General features: G+C 42.9%; 1 protein-coding gene across 7 annotated transcripts in view; it reads left to right on the top strand.

Moving 5' to 3' along the window:
- The window catches only part of Arnt2 (aryl hydrocarbon receptor nuclear translocator 2), a 153,797-nt gene that overhangs the window by 16,625 nt on the left and 118,053 nt on the right, over positions 1 to 19,119 (top strand). Inside the window, exon 1 of one of the 7 annotated variants that reach the window (XM_074061842.1) lies at positions 18,598 to 18,754. The exons of the other annotated variants lie outside the window; for them this stretch is intronic. The gene's annotated coding sequence lies outside the window, so the exon portion shown is untranslated. Of the gene's footprint in view, positions 1 to 18,597; positions 18,755 to 19,119 lie in introns of those variants that run through there. 7 annotated transcript variants of the gene reach the window in all.

Here is a 19,119-nt window from a genome sequence, read left to right as displayed (position 1 = left end):
CTGTCCCCATTGGCAGAGGGGAAGCACCCCATCATCTATAAACAGTACTCCCTCCTTCCTTGACCCCCATGCTCTAGACAAATCAGGGCTAGAGTTAGTGGGGTCTGATCGTTCACTGTGGATCGTTTGTTGATGGCCTAGGGCTGCTGCCCTGGGTCAGACACTGCGTGGGACCCGCCCACCCAACTACAGTAATCTGTTCTGTTTCCTTCCACCTGGTCCTGCTGTGCCTCCAGCTGGGTCCAAAACAAGTGAGTTTTGTGCAACACTTGGATTTAGGACATGCATGTTTTGTTCTAGTTTACCCATTCACTCTCTTTCATGCACATATTCATACACTCATATTTATTAACAGTCTACCCTTTGGGAGTCTCAGTGCTTGGTGCTGAGAGTCACTGATTAGAAAGACTGACACAGTCTGTGCCTTCATTCATTCATTCTAGAGGGCAACTTCTCCCCTGAGTCCTCCAGGCTGAATGGTCAGCAATAGAAACAAACCCTTTTCCAGAATGTAGGATCTATGAGGTCTGTCTACTACCAAATGGTACATCAAGGATTCTCAAACCTGATCATGCTCAGAACCACCAAGAGGGCTAAACTCTGGGGCTGCCCCATTTCAGAATTCCTCATCAGTAGGGTGGGCCTAGGGTAGGCATGAGATTTGCATTTCTAACACATTCCCATGGGATACTGCTGCTGCTGGTTCAGAAAGCACACTTCAGGTCCACACTACAGGGGCAGAGCTAAGTCAATACTGTGTCCACAGCCAACTAAGTTCACTCCATTCAGGGCATCCAAGCCCATGAACTCATTGGACCCTGTGATGGCCAGGCTCAATAGCCTCATTTCACAGAGGAGGAAATGGAGACTTAGACTTGGAACCCTTACCCCCCATCCTAAGTGTACCTTCTTCCCACTGTCACACTGCCTTCCCTGGACATTTTGCAGGAGAAGGGCAGTGGATCAGTGAGTGAACTCTACAGGGGAGACATGGCCACAGGAATTAGCCAGGCATCCCGGCAGCATGCAAGTGTGGGAAGAGCCCACTACCAGTCCTAGCTGTGGTGGATAGGCATGAAACTTCCCTGTGCTCTTGGACACCCCTGCCTTTTCTCTTTCAACTATGATATGAAGGGTTGGTCAAAAAGCAACTCTGATGTGACAGTGTCCTGGAAAATCCCTAGAGATAATGATGAATATCATTATCCTGGAACTCAGGGAATTTTCAGGGTATTTGGGGAGAAAAAAATATATGATATTTTTATGTTTGTAAGCAGGATAGTTCTGAATAGCAATGGTGCTGTGCTTTGGAATTCAGTGTAAGAATCTCCCCAAGGATCCTATGATGAGAAATGGACTAAGAAGAACCTAGGAGGAGATGATAAAGCCCTTCATCTATGTGTGGGAAGCCTGGGTGGAGGGCCTCTGGCAGCAGATCACTATGACACCATCACTCTCTCATCCAGCCTGCCATCCAACTACCTCTCTGAGCCTCGCCCTGTCTGTCATCTCACATCACAGCCCATGTTCTGCATCTGTCTTTGAATTTTTCTTCTACAATACCCTCTTCTTGGTTAAATAAAATACCATATGAACACATATATATTTCAACATATGAAAAATAAGTATTAGTATTCATTCCAATAAAAGTGACCTACTCTACTCTTGTCCTGGAAGAGTTGATGAGATGTAGTATGAGAATGTCACTACTCCTGAGAAGGAATCCCATTTCTGCCACTGTTCAAATGTCTAGGCAGAGTTTTCTTTTAAGATCCATACTTAAACATCCTGGCATCCACTGCCATAGGCGTCGCCAGATCTGTGAGCCTTATCTTCTTCATGCTGCTGATTTAGGGATCTCTTCAGTGGTGCTGCTTTTCTGGGGTGGGGCTGGGCATTTGGCCATGTGCTCACTCTGCTGTTGGCCATGTGCTCTGTTGTTGCTGGCAGTTCTGGTGGAGTTTTTAAAGTGCCTTAGTTACATATTGGCAATATTCACAATTGCATGGTCAGAGCCTCTGTCCTCCTACTCAAATCCCCTGACTTTATTTCACCATCTTCCAGGAGAGTGGGATTCAGGACTCAGGGTCCATTTGAAGGCCCTTGGAGCCTATACTTTCCTCTTTCTCAGTTTACTCTCTAGTTTGGCTGCAATGCCTTGCAGATACTACCTGAGAAGGTCTGAGTCTTTGCCTGTCTGACATTGTCTGTATTTTGCCCTTATTCTTGCCTAATTGGCAGGTGGTTATAGAACGTCAGGTTTCAGACCAGTGTTCTTAGTAGGTTGAATGCCCTTCTCTGCTGCCTTGTAGCTTCTGCGGCCACTGATGACAACTGGGGTCAACTGATTCTCTCCTCTTTGTGGGTGACTCTGCCTCTTCCCACACTGAACACAAGAATCATCTAGTCTATGTGGTCCTTTCTTTGTCCTTGAGTTGGGTAGTTTTTTCATTTATTGTGCTGGGAACTCGGGAGGCCCTTTCGGTCTAGAAATTCTTTCTCTTTCAGTGTTGAATAATTTTTAAAAATTAATTCCTTAAGTGGAGCTCCTGGATTGATCTCCCTTTTCTATCTTTTCTGTCATTTTCCAACCTAGCTCCTTGATTACTTTTGGAAAGCTTCAATTTTTAAGAAAATGATCCTGCATCCTCTTTCTCCAGGGGTTGGGCCAGCTCATTGGCATTAGGAACTGGAATTCCTTTATTGTTGTTAATGGGGTGTTGGGAAACAGAAGAAATGAAGTTATGTTCATTGTGTTATTTTTCAATGGAGAACAGGTAGCTTTCAAAAGAAGCACTTAGATTAACTTTTTATTTTAAACATCTATTTTCTCTAATTGTGTGCAACAACAAAAGCCTACCCATACTATCACGTGCTGTTATTCATATCTTGAAAATGTGATTTTATTTGATTTAATCAAGTGACAGACAGCAGTGGTCTGTCAAACGAATGCAAACATAAAGAAAACCTGGTCACAATATTAAAACTGGTGAAAATAAAATTAATGACAGAAAGTACCCTACTGTACAAGGAAGGTCATTTTTAATCTGTAATTCACTGTTCTGAAACAGCACACTGAATGACATTGTGTGGTTGATATGAATTGGTCTGATGATAGCTGCGTGCAAACCCCTATTGATTCATTTTCTCCATCAAACTAAACCCACCTTATCTCTTCCAGCCCTGCTGTTTCAACATCTAAACTCATCATTTTTGGGGAAATGGTGTACTTTTTCCCTATGGTCTTTTGTGACACCTTGGGCCTTACACAGTTAGGGACAATTAGATGCAAAGTTCTGGTCTTCTGTTAATTGTGGTTCTTGGCAATTGCTCATTACCAAGTCCCCAGGGTCCAACTGAAGGGAGCCAGCTGGCTGGCTGTGGTGGGCTGTCAGGAAGTTAGAGCATTGAAAAATAAAATTAGTGAGTCAATGAATGAATTAGCTATTAAACACAGATGCACAGAGAATTAATGACTTAGAAAGTAGAATGAAAGAAATTACAGAGAATTCAACATAAAGATCTGAGTGACTAAGAGACAAAGAGATGAGGCAAAGCGTTCTAGTCTTAGATAGTGAAAATAGCGATGGGCAATATTTGAAGAAAAATGGCTCATAATTTTTTGAGCCACCAATTTAGGAGCTACAGCAAATTCTAAGCAAGATAAATAAAAAGGCATCCAAACCTAAATGCAATCTACTGAAAAATAGAGACTACCAAAGATAGAAAATTGTAAAGGTTGCAACAGACAATGGACAGATGGCCTACATGGGAATGGCAGTTAGACTGACAAATGCCTTCTCCACTGTGGTAATACAAGCCAGAAGAAAGAAGAGTAATATTTTCAATACACTAGTTGAAAATAAATGTAAATCTAGAATTACATATTTAAACCATTTGTCTTTGAGGAAAAAAGCATTTTCAGACGAGTCAAGAGAATTAGAGACTTCATTAAAGGGATTTGTAATGGAAGACAGTAAGTGACCCTAAAGGGAAGTTCTCACATGCAAGGAAGAATGGTGAGTAAAGAAAGTAAGGAATACAAGAATAAACATAACTGTGTTCTGACTGTAAATAATAACAATGTGTGCTCTATTATGTGGTCAGAGGGAAAGCTGTGTATCTCAGTATGATTAAACTCTTGCTAAGTGTGCATAATAATATTTGTAGAGTGACAATTAATGCATAAAGAGCATATAACCTCCATATGATAAAAACAAAGCTTACAACACACACACACACACACACCACTCACCAATTAAACAGCAGCAATGCAGTGAAAAAAAAATGGTGGGATAAATAGGTAGCAAAAAAGAAGAAGTAGAAATAATCTGTACATATAAACAATCCTGTAGATGGATTAAAATTCCTGGCTAAGGAAACAAAAGTGTCAGATTAGATTTTGTTTTTAAAAAGTCAATATGTAGTTTATGAGAAACATTTAAAATATAATATGGATTCCACTTTGATTGTGTTGGTAATTTTTATTTCTTAAGGTAGAAATTTGTAAAAATTTTCATTCCCTCCTCTGTTCTTCAAAATTTTTCACAAGTTATATTTTAAAAATCCACTCAAACAAAGTGACAATATAGAAACTATTTTAAAGTATATGACAGTTAAAATAAAATATTTTTATTTGTCTGCAAATGTGTATGCATGAGTAAGAAACAGAAAAAGGAAGACAAACCTCAAGGGAACATTTTTGAGACACAGAAATCTGCAGTTCAAAAAAACGAGCAAAAACTAGTAATGTAATGTCATGTTTAGACTCACTGGTAACTATGAAATAAATTTGAACCAAGTATCCTTTTGTCTATCAGCTTGGCAACAGTTAAAGGCACGGTGATAACTCTGGATGGTCAGGATCCTCTGTGTTGTTGGTGGGAATGTGCACCAGTACAGTTTTCTGGTGGTGGTAAATGTGTGACCTCTCTGACTCAGGAATTCAAGTGTGCTAATTGAACAGTTGTGTGTTGGTGAGGTGATGTGTGTAGCACCACACCTGCCAGCATCTTTGCCCAGTAAATGTTAGTTGTTACCATCAGGATCATCATCACCTTTACTTGGATCTGAAGACTGCTTTTGCCAGAAGTGGAGCAGTGATTCTCCTTTGATCTGAGCAATGGCCACATAGTGGCCCAGTTACATCTTATCAGTGGAAAGTCCAGCAGAGCTCCTAAGTAGAATGGCCACATAACAACTGGCACCAGTTCCTGTTGCCCAGGGACACCCTTCTGTGAGTGACTAGATCTGGGCATGTGTCCATCCAGGGAGCTCTCAGAGGACAGACTTACCTGAATCAAATGGACTGAGAGTAAGAGGGGGAACATGCCCCACATGAGGTTCTCAGTGTTGTCATCAGAAGGGAGGAGGGGACAGAACACGCAGTACTACAGGTGTCTACCCCTGGTTGCTGAGGCACTCTTGTGTGTCACAAGTTTTGATTACTTTCTTTGATTTGCATCCCACGCTCATGGTTTTATTTAGTGTCATCTTATGCCAGAATGATAAAGTGGCCATGTCAGTTCAGAGTCAGGGGCTGCCCTCCTCAGTGGAGCTGCTTGTCAGCCAGGACATCTCCTCTTTCTAAGCATCCTCATGGGCCAGTTATGACAGTGGCATTGCCAGTCTCCTACGTGGTTTTATCATGGTGTCCTTTTGTCTGTAATAACAAAATAGAATTCAACCTGTGGGTAGAAGTATTCTTATTGCTCCACTGCTGCCTGGAACTTTTCCCTTTCAGTTGTCTGAGTCACAATTCTTTGGTTTATTGACAAAACATCTTTTACTATTTTCTTCCAAAGCATTCTTTAAAAAACAAATAAGTAGAGAATGAATTTGTAATGTTTCACTAACTTGACTTTCCAGAAACCATTGAAACCCAGGCCTATGTTTTGAAGTGGACCTGTCCATATCTATGGTGGCCTCTAAGAATCAGATATGAGTTTTGTACAGGTCCTATGCAAAATGAATTGTTTTGTAGCAAAAAGTGTTGAAGAGACATATAAGACATCCAATAAATGAGTTAATAAAATAATTTTATTTTCTTCAAAATAGCTTAGGATATATTAGACCATTATTCAACTACCTGTGCCCAAATTTTAGCACATTGTTTGTTTTCTTGCTTTGTTTTGTTTTATTTGACTGAAATATGCTCAGAGCAGCCTTATTACTGTTTTAGGACTGCAAGCATGTCTTCAGGTAGCTCAGAACAAGAATGTCCTTCTTGGGAGCCTGGAGTGCTGTGTCATCTGGGACTTCTTACACATGTAGCAGATTTACTGTTTGCAACATGGCTCCCACATGGCCACTGTGCTGCTTGAAAGCCCACAGGGTGCATTTCTTTTCCCTTCTTCCATGAAGACTGCTGTTTCAGTGGAGCACCATTGCTGTGGCATGGCCTCTGAGGGTCCATTTCCATGATTTACTCCCTTTTCTCCAGTTCTTGAGTCTATCTGTAATTCTCAGTTGAATTAAGTATTTATTAGAACTGTGCATTTAAAAAGGAAGATGCATGTATGTTGTGTGCATGGATAAAGAGAAAAGACAGAAATGCAGGCAACCACCTGTCTTCTTCTGAGGCCAGGGTAGAAGATTCTTGAGGTTTGTGTTTCTTCTTTAGACAGCTGTGGGTCATCAGTGGCTCTTCAATCACACCATGGCCATACTGAGCACTATATTTTCTATTTTGAGCACTGCTGGAGGGGACGAGTTGGGTTTTACATATTGTCTTAATAGGCAGCCCCAGGCCACCACCAGAATTTAGAGCAAAACCAAGCTTCTCAATTGCCCCTTTCTCTGTGGTCTGTGGTGTCTTTTTTTTCTCATAAGGACCCTAATCCTGTCACTGGAACCCCACTCTAATGACCTCATCTAAACCTAATTAACCCCCAAAGGCCCTATTTCCCAAATGCTATCACACTGGGTGTTAGAGCTTCAGCATATGCATTCTGGGGGACACAATTCAATCCACAGCACAGCACAAAATTACTTTTGTTAGTTGATATTGTAGTGACCCATGTTTGTAGTGGGAAAAGATAAAAAACCCAGGTCAGTAGAGTAAGCAGATGTGCTGCCCCCAGGCATGGACTCTGCCTTGGGATTTGTCCTGTGGAGACTTAAGGCTCCTGCTTTGTGTCTCTTGTTGGCCTCTGAGAAGACACATTTGAAGTTTTATTTTTTGATTTAGTCTGATTTAGACTGTCTCACTCAGTTTTGAGCATGTGGGCTTGGTGTAGTCTTTTACATAAGACAGGTACACAGAAAACCTTAGTGGGAAAGCAAAGAAATTTGACCTCAGAACTTGAAAGAAGAAAGGATCTGCAGAAGGAGAGTGGAAGTCAGAATGCCAGATTGGTGTGGAAGCAAGTTGAGTTCAGTTTTAGAATGTAGAGTGTGGGGTTAACTGTGAGACCTCTCAGGACATTGAAGAGATTATTAGGAAGATACATGTTATTTACACAGAATTCTATGAATCATTCTAGCAGATTACCAGTCTTGAGACAAGGGGTTGTGGGAACCCCTAGTTTATAGCCTCTTGGTTTATAGGACCTGTGGTTGTCATCTCAAGTAGGGGCAGCCTTTCTCACACCTGTTTGGTATAAGAAAAACCATGCACAGTCAAAGCCCTAGCCCATTCAAGACCCACTCAGTCCTATCTTTGGTGGCCAGATATCATGACTCTGCTTTACATCCTAGGAAGCAGCAGAGATCCCCTGCCAGCATCTCCTACTTTTCCCCATTCTCTGCTGTGGTAATTACATTCATGTAACATAACTGTAACTCTGAGAAATATCAACAGGCAGCCTGTGGGTGAATATACCCATTCTTCAGGCCCTATCAGCTCTCATCAGGGTCTTCCTATACTCAAAGAACACCTCCCATGCCACACCAAGCCTCCTGCCAAAGAATGAGAGTCACTATTCCTGGTGCCACCAGGGCTTCCCAGGTCCTCTGACTTGGTTCAGTAGCAATTGTGATTTCCTGGGTCACCACACACACTTCCCAGGACTAACCAGTTTCTCCTCTTACCTGTTTCCTATGCATCTCTGAAGAATTAAGGTAGCCCTGTGGAAAAATGAAAGATCAAACCAGAAAGTCAGATCCATAGAAGACCTCTTAAGTCTAAGTCCTACCCATCCTTGAACTTGGTTCTTCTTGGGATAGCCCAGGGCCAGGAGGAACAATCCCAAAGCTACTGGAGATGCTGACTCTCCAACCTCAATTTGAAATGTTAATAGCTTTGGGCTCTCTGTCTCTGCTTCTTTCTTCTTTTTCTTTTCTTTTCTTTCTTTCTTTGCAGTGCTGGGGTTTGAACTCAGGGCTTTGTTCTTACTAGGAAGGCACTCTAGCTATTGAGCCTTACCCTTAGCCCTGGCTTCTTCATAATCTCTTCCTTTACATTTTGGAAGGGCACAGATCCACTTGATCCTTCAGAAGTATTGCTATGACCTCAGTTTTTCTCTGCTCTGCTGGTCTCTTGCATTAGTAGAAATCTGGAAATAAGGGATTATAATTTTCTACTAATCATTCCCTCCACAGAACCCCAAAAGAAGTTGAGAATCTTGTGCAGGCCAGTGTGGGGTCCAACACAGACCTTCCCTTAATAACCTGTCTGTGAGCTTAGCTGACACCTGCGTTGTACTAAGCCCTGTGCTGGGCACTACATGTCTACAGCCATCAACCCTTCATTCCCCTTACCAGACCGGCCCCAGGCATTTCCAACCAGCCACCAGCCCTCCTGTTCTTGTGTGTATATATTTCCTCAAATCCCATCTCCTCATGATCCCCTCATAGAGCACGGAGCATCAGTCAGGGTTACTTACACAGTGGAATTCTGAAGAAAAATCGGCTGCCTGCCACCACTTCCCCCCACACTCCCTAATAAAAGCAGCAAGCAAACCAGAATCCCAAACCCTAGATTGTCCCTGGGTGGTTAGCAGCCTTAGCCTTGTGAATAGCTCACCCTCTGCCTGTCCTTTTTCCAAAGGGCCCTGCTGGGAACAATAGAACATGCAATGGTGGATGAAGTATTATTGATCCACCCCTCCCACTGCCACAATTTGGGCCTTTTTCAGGACTCTCTTCAGATCAGTCACTTCCCCCTTAAATCCCCAATAGCAGTGAAACCCTCCATCAGTATCCTGGAGATGGCACAGAGGGTGCTCTGGGTACTTTCCGCCCTTCCTGTCTTTGAGACCAGCTGTTCTGAGCCTCCCCCAGAACACCAATCCCAGGGACAGGCTATAGTAGGGGTTGGGGGGAACAGACTGCAGCAGTTGGATTAGATGCTGTTGCAGCCTGGCCCAGATCCTCTATATTGCTCATTCTCCCTATATCCCCTCACTTGAGGACTTTTGCCTCAGGTCTCATGGGAAGGAGCCCCCCTCTTCTTGTTATAAGGCCCCTGTCTCTGCACCTGTCTGGCTGTTTATTCAGTCTCCACAGATGTTGTCCCCACCCATCCAGCTGCTGTATTGGTCACTATATCCTTCTTAGATTTGTCTGCCCTTCCTCTCACCTGACCAGCATAAGCTGCTTCTGGCCCCCAGGTCTCCTGTTAGGTACCTAGATGCATTTTGCATCTCACAAATCATCCCATGATTGAGTCCTGTCTGCTGATGGGGAAGACAGGGAAGAGCTTTCTGAAATGAGTGCCTACTCTGTGGTCATTGCCTGGGGCCTCTTCTCCTTTGCCTATAGACAAGCTCAGTTGTGTCAGCCTCTGTCCCCTCTTCAAATGGCCTGAATGAACTGACCACAATCCTAGTGAGGGTTTCACTCCATAGAGAACCAATGCTGTTCTCTCTCAAAAGCTCTGGCTTCAAAGGTCAGGGGGCTTTTCTCAATAAGCAAAAATGCTGTGCCTGTTTCCATTCTGTTGCTATTCCAGGTGAGGTGTGGACTTTGATGAAATAGGGACACCTGCACTACCCTCCACCTGTGTCTGGGAACAGTGGAAGGGCAACGCCTTGTCTAGGGCCAGTTGAATCAGAGGTAGAAAATTCTTCAGTTCTGCCTGGATCTTCTGGGGCCTCGTGTTTCTATCAAAAGTTGGAACATTATGACCAATGGACCACACTGACCTGCCTCCTGTTTTTGTATGGCCCATGAGCCAAGAATAATTTTTACATTTTAAAATGGATAGGAAACAACACCAAAAGAATGCTTCAAGATGTAAAATTTGCATAAGGTTCAAATCTCAGTATTTATGTATTGGAACACAGCTGCAGCCGCCTGTTCACATACTGTCCATGGCTGCTTTTACACTGAGGCTGCAGAATTCAGTAGCTGTGGCAGAGACCTATGGATGACAGACTTCAAAGAAAAGTGGTCCAGGCCAAGGTGAAGCAAAATGATGTCCCTATGAACTCTGAGCCTTGTTCCCACCTCTATAACTAGAAGGTGTGTCCCAGCTTCCTGTGCTCCTAAGCAATTATAGCTCCTTTGATCTAGAAGAGCTCCTGGTCCCTTTCAAGCAGAATTGGGCCATGGAAGACAGATGCTTTTGGTCTACAGTGCCAGATAGCATAAAAATATTAATACCTTGATCATTTTGGCAAAAAGAGTGATTTTAATGCCTTGCATGTAAGCAGTTTTACTATTTTGCATATTTTAAATCTGTAGAGTAATTCACTGTTTAAAATTTAACACAAAACATTTTTGTTGAATTATGGACAGATAAATGTACTCATCAAGAAATATATTCAAGAAGGAAGCCACTTTGTTTTATAAAACTTCTTAAAGAGAATTTGGTATCTGTGGAAGGATGTGTGACTTCCTTAACCAGTTTGTTGTGTGAACAGGAGAATATTCCTGTTATTTCTGTCCTTTTTCAGGTCCTTTTATGGGAAGGATCATGTACGCAGAACCATATGCCATTTGTTTGGTTTCACAGGATTTCCTGAATGAAGTATTCTTTCTCCAGTTAACAAAGTAACTCTGGGTATCCACTTGAGAAAAAAAAGATTGTCTTTCCCTACTATATCTTCCCTTGCAAAATGTACTCTATTGATATTAATCTTCACATACATGTGGCTGCACCAAAAACTTGAAGTCAGAAGCAAAATCCAGAGGGACCTTGGGAAGAAAGTTTGTGTGATGACCTGAGTGCTTTTGAAGGGTGAGGGGCAAGCTTAGGAATCAGAGGTGACCAAAAGGGCAAAGACATGAGACAAAAAGCAAGTCATGGAGTGAGGGATCAAGAGAAAATTGGCAAGTGGGCAGGAGAGGAGAGAGAATGTAGGAGAAGGGAGGGGGCAGTGAGTGCGAGGGACAGTGGAGTGGAATAGAGAAAAGTAGGACAAGAGGCATCTTGCCTTAGGGTAATAGACTTAAGGGATAGAGCCTGAAGCTTAGAATAGGTGTGGGAAATGATTGACCTTCATGGAGATTTTTCAGGAATTTTTCTGAAGTCCTGATGCAGGGTAGGTGGGAGTGTGGTGCAGATGGAAGGAGGAGATGTCCAAGGCCAAGACCACTTTCTCCTTTATTTTTCCATGTCCTGCTCCTGAAAGTTAGTCAATGGCTTGTTAACTCCACATAAACCACTGGGACTTCCATGGTCTCTCACTCACCTCATGCTCATTGGCACCTGGACAACTTTCTACTCACACCTAAGTCCAGTTTCCAGAGAGCCCCAATCTCTTGGTACCTACTGACCCTGCCGGTGACCTTCACTGCCAGCCTGCCACCTGGCCACACTTCTGGCCTTCCACCTTCCTTCATCCTTCCTTTCCCCCAGCAGTCAGCCCAGGACACTCCACTACTGCCTCCAAAGTATCACTCTGCCTGGATTATGGAGGTCAGCCATCTAGAATGCCACTTCCTTTGTTTCTTGGTTCTCACTTTTCATTGACCCTTAGGCTCAGGATTCAGACTACACTGGCCTCCCTTTTTTTTTTTTATTCATTTTTCTTTTATTATTCATATGTGCATACAAGGCTTGGGTCATTTCTCCCCCCTGCCCCCACCCCCTCCCTTACCACCCACTCCACCCCCTCCCGCTCCCCCCCTCAATACCCAGCAGAAACTATTTTGCCCTTATTTCTAATTTTGTTGAAGAGAGAGTATAAGCAATAATAGGAAGGAACAAGGGGTTTTGCTGGTTGAGATAAGGATAGCTATACAGGGCATTGACTCACATTGATTTCCTGTGCGTGGGTGTTACCTTCTAGGTTAATTCTTTTTGACCTAACCTTTTCTCTAGTTCCTGGTCCGCTGGCCTTCCTTGAGAATAGCCTTCACCTGGCCTGTTCTGGGTTCAGAAACATCAAGGCTCCCTACTGAGCTGGGGCTTTCTTTCCTTCTGGAGCCTCAGTCTCTCTTCCACCCTTCTTATCATTACTTCCCTCCCACTTCCAACAACAGCCACTTCCTGTGTACTTTTCTGACCACAGAACCACCTCTGGCTCCTTTCTTCTCTCCCTCCATGTCAGGCAGGCAGTGACAGCATATGCTCTCCAAGAGTAAGTCATAGGAGGGGTGTAGGCTACAGAGATGACTTTGAAACTGCTGTTCATCACAAGGCACTCATTTTGCACCAGAGACTGACAGTCTTTTATGTCCCTCCTTGGACAGCACCAAGACTTAGAGAAAAATTCATTCATTCACCAACTCATAAAAATATGCACCAAAATGGCAAGTATGCCCTACTTACAATGCTATGCCCATGCACAGCCATGAAACAAATTATCTTCAGCTAACTGCAGAGGAAGATTCATTTAATGTGGTAACCAGCAACTGTGGGAAGAGGGAATGTAAGCGCCCATCCTGTGGGTGTTGGCATGTACTTTGGGTTTAAAAATGGGGAAGAGGGGGTGGGGGGAAGGGGGGAGAAATGACCCAAACACTGTATACACATATGAATAAAAGAAAAAAATGGGGAAGAATTGGGGCAGGGGGTGAGAGGTGTGTATAGTTAATCAAAGCATGATCTAGTTGATCGTTATCTCAGACCTTATTGCTTGGGATGATTGGTCCTGCTCCAGGGTGCTTGCAGCCTCATCATCATAGGTAATCACCCTCATTTTGGGGAGGGTGTGAACTTTCCTGTGAAGCTCACTGTTGTTTTGGGGTACCTTCAATCCCTTATCACAAAGATGTTTATATCTGTCAGTCCTGATCCTGGAATCCAAGGTGACTGCAGAAGAGAATGGCTCAAAGCAAAGGAGACAGAAGTAAATTGGATGCAGGGATGTCAGACTTTCATTCTGCTTTTTAGTTACCTTGTGGGCCCAAGTGAGGAGTCAGTGCTTTTTAGCAAAAACAGTTTCTAAATTCTTAGTATTCCTCTTGTGCTTTCTCCTTCCTGCCCAACTTCATCACCATAGATATTTTCCATCCCCTCTTTACCTGAAGACATGAGGCTGGACCTCTTACTCTTGGCTGGATTCAAGCTTGGGTGAGCAGTCATGGGTAAAGTTCCAGTATCTCACCAAACAGGACTCTTGATTCTGAGTTTCAGGGTGCTGGTGGGAAAAGCACTCTTGCATAGAGCAGTTGGAATCTGAGCACTCCCAAAGTTTTCAGGACCTCCCTTCCGTAGGACCCACTTAATCTCAAACTTAGAAGCAAGGAAAATCTGGCCATCGTTACAGGGTGTGGAGACTCCATAAGGAAAATGAGTAGACACCGCCTATTGGGGAAGGGGAAAGGATGCTGCTTAGCACATGACAGATCGTAGTGATGTGATGTCACTCTCATTATTCACCCATATGTTCCTGTTACAGTGTCACTTCCTTAGTGTTTGAGTGAAAAGTGCAGAAAGTTCAACTTTCTGAGTGATTTGTGGAGTCTAAATTTGGCAATGCTGGCGCCAGTCACCCACACCCCCACCTGGTGACCTGGTGGGCCTGTGTTGCTATTACCCTAGGCTTTGGCACCAAAAATGGTGGAGGCCACTTTCATTGTGGCTGGGCCGATGACCCATCCAGGTGTAGTGGACTCATGTCCCAGGTTACTTGGACAGTTTCCAAGTGTGCCTAGGATTTTAATGTCTGCACGCTCTCTGGTTTAATATTTCCTCACTCTCTTTCAAAGACCTGCTTTCTTTTTAAAGTTAGCATATATTAATTGTTCAAAGGGATTTCACTGAAAATTTTCCATACATGCTTGTAATGTCCTTTACTCAAATTCAACCCTTGATTACTCTTCCTTATATCCCCTCTCTGGTGAGTTTCATCATTAATTTTCATTCATGTGTATAAAGTACTTCAGTCATATTTACCCCTTCGCCCTTCTTTCACTCTTTCCTCTCCACTGGTTCCAAACCCCAAACAGGTACCATTTACACTAATGTCATTTCTTTAAGGTCTAGATTCTGCATATGAGAGAAAATGTGTGATATTTGTCTCCCTGAGTCTGGCTTATTTCACTTAACATATGTCCTCCTATTCCATCCATTTTCCTGCAAATCACATAATTTCATTCTTCTTTATGGCTAAATAACTCTCCACTGTCTATATACACCACATTTTCTTTATCTGTTCATCTGTTGAGGGCACCTGGGCTTACTCTGCAGCTTGGCTATTGTGAACAGTGCTGCTGTTTACACAAGGGTGTGCAGGTGTCTCTATTGTGTGCTCACTTAGATTCCTTCAGATATAAAAGGTGTGCTTTCTTGGATGACAGTTGAGAAGGCCACAGTATCTATGAGCCCAGCAGCAGGACTCAACTCCAATTCACTTACTCTGTTTCTTACAATGTCCTCTGTTACACAATGTCCACCTTGTTGCCACCAGCTTATCATTTTCTCCAGAAACACCTGGACCCTACAAATGTCACCCTCCTGCTTTGAGCTGGTGGCATCTCCAGTCCCCACTTTTCATACAGTTCTTGACTGTTTTCTGGTCCTTCTTCCCTGATCATCTGTGTCTTACTCTGTGCTGTGGAAGGAAATAAAGCTTCCCTCAGCATTACATCAAGAACTCATTAGGTGGCTGGACACTGGTGACTCATGCTTATAATCCCAGCTACTCAGGAGACAGAGATCAGCAGGATAACATTTTGAAACCATCTCCAGGCAAATGTTCATGAGACCCTATCTTGAAAATACTCAACATTAAAAAGGGTTGGAGGGTGGTTCAAGTGGTAGAACACCTGCCAAGCAAGTGTGAAGCCCTGAGTACCAACAAACAAACAAACAAACAAAAATCATGAGGTGGGAAGAACAACAGTGTCTCTCTTTCCCAGAAGGAGCTGCACACTGTTCTGGCCACTCTTATCTCTTGCCCTGACTTCTGAGCCCATGGCAGCATCTCCCTAAGCAGTATTTCTTTACTGAACTCTCACCTTCCCCATCTCTCTTGTCTCATCTCCCCACACCCTTATCTAGCCTCATTCTCTTATTCTGTTTTTAGTGACGGGACAGGGTTTGAACTCAGGGCTTTGTGCTTGCTAGGCAGGTACTCTAGCATTTGAGACATGCCTCCAGTCCAATCCTTCTACTGTATGTTTCCTGAATACTCCAGATTATTTATCATGCAATTAATACTATTCTACCATAAAGCACTACATGCTGTCATGCCTGGGACATGGTGATAAAGTTGTTTCTTTCTCACTCATGTTCTGAGTGCTCATGAACTGCTTAAGTTACTGAGTTCCTTTTTTGTGTGGGGGAAGGTGGTACTTTGGTTTGAACTCAGGACTTCAAGCTTGCTGCATAGACAATCTACCTTTTGAGCCTCATCCCCAGCCCTCTGACACCTCTTTGGAACTCAGCAGATACTCATCTCTTAGTCCTGCCCTCTCTCCTCCCACCATATTCTCTGTAGGGTAAACTTGCTCAGCTGTGGGTGGGTACATGATTTCATACCTGTGGGCTTATATGACACCCCCAGCTGTGTGCTGCCCACTCACAAGCAGCCTGCCTCCAGCAGGCCCAACATCTGGGGCTGCTCTAGAATTTTCATTTCTATCATTTGCATTGTTTCCTGGTCATAAGAATATAGTACTCTAAATCTTAGAAACTTAGAGATAAAAGAAAATGATAGCAGCAGTCTTATTTTCAGATACTAGCTTTGTTCCCTTTTTAGTGTATGTACCTGAAGACACACACACACATACACACACAAACACATACATCTTTCTCTGCATGAACATGTATTAGATATGCATTGAATTAATTCAGTTTGACTTAATGTGATGGTAAATAACAAAGTTAATGTCTGGCTATGATCAAAGCTGAAGCCAAACATTGCCATCATTGAATGAAAATCCAATAAAGCAACAAAATGGGTATTGTTACTACTTTATTATATATTAGTGGTAGTCACTTTGTAAAAAATTGATTTCTTGGTGAGAAACAGTGGTACCTGGGCACTGCCCCCTGCTAGCTGGTCTGTGGCCGCCATGTTGCAATCTACAATACTTAGTAGGTGCTTGTTTGCCCCTGAGTTTGGTGGGGAAACAAGGAAGGTTGGGGTACTTCATATTTCCCTAATATTTTCTTTTCTTCACTCTTTTGTTTTCTTAATTGTGTCTGGATTGACAATGGTTTACTATGGATGCCATTGCCTGATTTTGGAAGTTTTGCTACTTGTGAATTTTTGAAGTAGCAAACTTGACAAAGTTGAATATTAATTCATCTTTGTAAAGATATGAAAAATCCAAATAAGACTTTTCTTAAAAGATGCATGGTCTAACCAGAAATAAATAAAAAATAATTCCAATCCTAAAATTTGTTCATTTTTGTGAAGGCAAGTATAAGAAACAATTCTGCAAAGGTATGAATTATTATAATCTCTTTTATTCTGATTTGTATTATTATTTATGGGTCTGTGTCCATTTCGGTTTAGAAAGAATGTAACAGTCTCTGTAATGTAGTGAGCTAATGTGTTCTCTTAATATTTGTATTATTTTCCCAATTCCTTTTACACTTAACTATTTGTTAAAGTTTTTAATAATGGGAATAATGGGATATACAGATACATTTTCTACATAAAATTAATAGCGTTCACCATGTGTTCGTGGATTATTGCACATTTCACTCTTGCACTGACACTTCTATGTTTGTAGACCATCTGGGAGTACCGAAGTATACACACCAAGAGGTTGTCAATGTAAGTCCATCTTGAAAGTGAATGTTCAATCCTCCTGCCTCTGCCTCCTTAGTGCTGGGATCACAGGCATGCACCACTACGCCTATTGGCCTCTTGTATGTCATACAGGAATGACCCTTAGGTATTTGAAAATAGGTTCATTTTTCCTTCTTCGAGCACTCTTCTCCAGGCTGACAAATCTTGTCTCCTTAGCATGTTTTACTCGATATACGCTTCAGTCCCTTCTCTACCTCATGGTTCTTATACCTTCATATGTGGAGCAGATGAGCTTTGAGCCCCTGCACACCTTCCCACCAGTAGGCTACACCCTGCCCTTTTTTGGGGGTCTCTCCTGCTTCACTGGGCTCCTGGTGGCCTCGACTGGGGCCTTGGTAGACCACAGCTTGAGTTTCGTCCAGGCTTTCTCTGACCCCTTCTTGGGGTCAGCCTATCCTTGAGACTTTCTAAGCCTTCCTACCCAGATGTTCTGCCCTGCCTTCTGCAAGGCTGAATCCTATGGCTTCCTTCTGAAATCTGGCTGTTCAGCTGTTCAGCTTGAGGATGAGACAGCTCAAGAGTAGATGAACAATTCGCATTATGCTCAGATCTGTGGTCTTTGTTCATCACCTTTCACAATGGGACACAGTGAGTGTAGTGTTCCAGAATCATGACCTTGACAGTAACCTCCTACCTTGCCTCCATTGGAGTTGCTTCTTGTTCATCTTCTTGCTGGATCTGTGTTATTTGCTTTTTAGAATAAAGTCCAGCACAGAGATACTGAGGCTTCAGCCAGCAGGGGAGTAAAGGAAGCTGGAGTTAGTGGGCCCAAACACTAGTGGGAATGTGGATATAGACACCACTGTGGTTCCAAAGGGAGCAGCATGGTGCAGATGGGGAGCCAGGGATCTTTGTATGCTGTCCTTATTAGCTGAAGTGAGAGGGCATCAATCTGCACTGCCTTGGGACTGGTTCCTGTTCCCTGATGTTAACACCTGCTTGCTAGGAGAGGATGAGATTGGTAGCCAGGGCTTAGTGTTCAGGCTAGAGACAGTAGCTGGAGGAGACAAGACTTGGCCTCTCCTTTCTTGCCTGATCTCATGTGTGATTTCCTTCTCACTTCTACCACTTCCTGCCCTATTGCAGAGCCTGGGCCTGTGGAATAGAAATGTCTTACAAAAGTTCACACAGCTGGTTAAATCTGGCAAGGTCCTGGACTCAGAATTCCCAGATACCCACTTTAATGGTTTTTCTGTAGAAACAAGGACCAGTGGAAGGTCCTTGGAAATTGTGTGCCCTGCCTTCCATCCAGAGGTGGAAGAGACTCTCTTTTGCTTTGACTTCCTTTTTTTCCTTCCATAAAGGAAAATCCTTTATGGTCTCTCACTGAAACATGTTGATAACAATCTAGATATTTTAGATGTATATTTATTTCAGTTGCACAAGAAATGCAAGTATCTGCTTTTTCAGAACCTAAGCAGTTAATGCTTGAAATTTTGCTGCAAATAAATTGATCAGTATGCAAGACAGTTGTCACAGCTGAATCATGGTCCACAGTTAAGGTAAACAGATCTGTGATGACATTTTCCGAGCAGAATACAAATGCAGCTACATTTCCTCCCAGAGGTTTCTGACATTTCTTCTACACGGATAACAGATTCTCCTAAGGAGGTGCTGGTCACAAGAAAGAAAGATCTTTGTTTAATCCATCTGAAAAGGTAGGGCTCTGATGTTTGATGTGCTTTCTGTGACGAGACTGTTCTCAGAGACAGATATTGAGGATAGCATTTTTCTTTGGTTAGCTGCCTCCCCTCACTCCTTTCCCACTGTGGAGACAGTCTTTTGGCTTTTTAACTGACCATTAAAATATTCTATACGATGGTATTGTGAAAGTTTGCATGTGATTATGCTTTTCCAATGTGAAGATCAAGGAATATTTTTCTTATTTGGATTCACATGAAATAGTGGGAAGAACAAAATGTCTATTTTCTTTTTCTCTTCTTCTGTTCATCTTAATGCTCTCAAGTTTCACATTTTTACAGGTTTTTCCTGCCTATGCTGTACTATAGGAATTCAGCACAAT

The sequence above is a fragment of the Castor canadensis genome, chromosome 19, assembly GCF_047511655.1.
Source record: "Castor canadensis chromosome 19, mCasCan1.hap1v2, whole genome shotgun sequence".
NCBI lineage: Eukaryota > Metazoa > Chordata > Mammalia > Rodentia > Castoridae > Castor > Castor canadensis.
This window is presented reverse-complemented; position numbering and strand designations above follow the sequence as displayed.